Source organism: Mastomys coucha, unplaced genomic scaffold, assembly GCF_008632895.1.
Source record: "Mastomys coucha isolate ucsf_1 unplaced genomic scaffold, UCSF_Mcou_1 pScaffold23, whole genome shotgun sequence".
Classification (NCBI taxonomy): domain Eukaryota; kingdom Metazoa; phylum Chordata; class Mammalia; order Rodentia; family Muridae; genus Mastomys; species Mastomys coucha.
In genome coordinates this window covers 33,952,797-33,956,308 of record NW_022196906.1, presented here as the reverse complement: position 1 = coordinate 33,956,308, position 3,512 = coordinate 33,952,797, and positions in this window count along the sequence as shown.

Sequence of the window (3,512 nt, the reverse complement as noted above, 5' to 3'; positions counted from 1 at the left end):
CCTTTGGTGATGTGACAGTCATTGAAATACAGCCTTATTACAATGAAACCCAATGTCTAAAAATTGTTATTTTGGGCTTATTCCACAGTAAGAGCCAAGATTTTAAACTCTACTAAATACAAAACAAACAAAAAGACTTTATATACTCATGTTCATTTAAGAAAATACTAGTAGTGATGTATTATTTTTAAGTATACTGCTAATATGTTTGGAGTTATTTAAAATTTATTTTGAGAGAAATGTATTTTCACTATTGCTGTGGATGAGCATCTACATAAGACTGTTAAATTGATTGTTGTTTTATATCAAGTAACTTTTATAATACTTATTTTTATTGTTATAATATTTTATAAATTTTAAGGAATATGACAAAAAAGATATAGGTATTGAAGGGGGAGGTCTATGGGAGGAGCAGTGGTACAAAAGGGAAACAAGAGTGTGATTCAATTCTATTTAATTAAATTATGTTTTTAAATGTTAACAAATTCATTTAAATTGAAATCATGTAACTTTTCTCATCATAATGCAATAAAATTTTAAAAAATAAAAATATTCAATAAATGCTAAAAAAAAAAGAATTTGGAAAAAACAAAAGCAAACTAGACATAAATCTAGGAGGTAGGAAGATGTAACAGAAGGGGAGAACTTAATTAAAACAAAGAAAACAACACAAAGAATTAACAAATCTAAAAGCTGCTTCAATGAAAAGATAACAAACCCTTGACCCAGCTAATTAACGGAGAGAAAGATCTGATTCAAATGAACAGAATCAGAAATGAACAGGGAAACATTCCGACAGTCACCAAAGAAACTCCATATATTGTGAGTACTTTTTAAATCTATACTTCATTAAGTTAAAAAAGAAACTAAAAAAAGATGAATTTTTAGAAAGATGAAAGCAAGAAGAGAACAGCAACTTAAACAGACCAGTAACAAATACGAAGCTTAAAACAGCAATAAAATGCACTGGACTATAAAACTGCACAGGCCTGGATGGACTATCAGTAGTATTCTACCAGACTTCAAGGAGATCTACAGCCAACACTTCTTAAATTATTAAAAAGAAAATCAAAAGAGCTCTTTCTGCAAAACCAGTGTTGCTCTAATACCCAAACCAGATAAAACACATTAAAAATAAAAGAAAGAACCCACAGTCCAATATTCTTTATGAACAAAGATTTCAAAATTTCTCAATAAAATACTTTAAATTTTATATATATATTCCAATATAATCAAAATTTTTTTTATCCCAGATGTGCAGGGTTAGCTCAATATACATAAATCATATTAAAATCGTGTAAATGGAATAAAGTAAAAAAAATGCACAATCATTTCTATAAATGCAGAAAAAGCTTTTGATAAACTTCCACATGGTTTTATGATAAAATTACTAAAGAGAGACAGTACATAGGACTAAAATAAACATAATAAAGAACATGCATGGTAATCCCACACCAACATCAATAACATACTATTGATAACTGACACCAATAGATATACTAATGTGGAAGGGGAAATGCACATAAGGCCTCAACGTTAAGAATGGTAGGCAACTAAGGAATGCTGACAGCAAGAGAAATTCTCAGAAAAGAGGATATCAACTGGTTATCCAATACCAAAAGGCTAGATCTGAAAACACACACACACACACACACACACACACACACACACACACACACAAAACATATGAACTGAGAAAGTTGTGTATACATATGTATATATATACACATATAATTAGGAATATATAAATAATATATGTAAATATATATCACACATATATACATATTATATAATATATATTATATGAGAGAACAGTTAACAGAAGAGGTCATAGATTTTAAAGGGAGAATTAGTTTAGTTATTTAAGGGAGAAGTTGGATGGAAGAAAGGGAAAGGTTAATTGATGTAATTATATTATAATCTTAAAAAATGACATATATATATATATTTCCAGAACTGGTGCAAGGTAATACTTGAGTTGGAGGTAGAGAAATGTATAAGTGAAGTAAAAACAATATTCTATAGTATTTCATCCCTCCCCCAAAGTGAAACTTTAAAAATAGGAAAATAATGCTAGACACAAGATGTGTTAAAATGTATTAAAAGTAGACTAGCAAAATCTGTCCTTGTGTCCATCTCCATGTAATGGAGTAGATTTTTGACTTTGGTAGTATCCACTATTTCCTATCTATGGCCTAATTTGCATTTTCCTGATGATTAATGATGTTGAAGGCATTCTCTTGGTAATTCATACGAATCATTTGGAAAAGTCCAAGTAGTCAGACCCACCTTCTCAGAGTCATCTCTTATACATGAATGCAATATCTATGTACTCATAAACACATACTGTTATGTGTTTTGAATGATCTAATTTGGATATTGACTCTGTATAAAACAGATGGCTTGCAAATATTTCCTTCAGCCCATGGTTGTTTCATTTTGTGGTGTGTTTGCTCTATACAAACTTTTTTGCTGGTTGGAGTCACAGTTATCTGTTTGCACTTTTCTTGGCAGTTGAACAGTATTTTTAAAGAGGCAGAAATGTAAGTTCTTTTAATTACTGATAAATTGCTCAATAAATAACAACACAATTTATAATACAGCCATTTTCCTGTTCAATTAAATATTTCCATTTATTGTAGTACTAATACTTATTAACTTTGCAACAAGTAACTATTAATGAAATGTATGCAGTATTAAAATACACTAAATTAATATTTAAAGAAAGAACCATAGACATTATTGAAATTGTGGTATATTATATACTGTACCTAGATTAACTTAATTTAATCTTTATGAAGAATTCTGTTAAGTACTGTCCTTTAGATAGTCCTAATGGGAAAGGAATATAGTCAAGCTTTGATCCCACACTATCTGGAACCAAAATCAATAGTAGTACATTTTACACTATACTGTTTTAGACAACTTTTAGGTTACTTCTTTTTTGCATGTTAGGGTAATATCAGTGATAACAGTAATCACTGATTTAAGAAAGCACATATTTTTGACTAGTTATTGTTATGCATGTGAATATGATTTTTGCTTGTATACATAATTTATATACAGAGTAATTTAATTTTCTCTTGACATATATTGTCTCAAGAAAATATAACTTGAAAATCAGAATATCTGTCTATGTCTGTTTTTAGATGAGACATCTTCATGCAATTCAAAATAGATAAGTGATAAAGAAAATAATGGTGGGGCATTGATGGACGTGGGAGGGCAAGAACCACCAGTAAAAGCTCTGAAAAACAAAAGGACTGATTTTTAAAATCAATAAGTCATCTATAGTGTTGGGGTATTTTAATTTTTTAAATATGTGTCTGTATTAATTCTCTAGAGCTATCAGTATTTTAAAAAAATAATTTTTGAAGGAAGTTAAAAATAAAAATAAAAACAATACAGCAGCTGAAATTTGTTCTCCAGTTGAAACTTTAGAAAATCTTTTTTTTTTTATTTTAGATATTTTCTTTATTTACATGCAAATTTCTCCATTCCCAGTTTCCCCT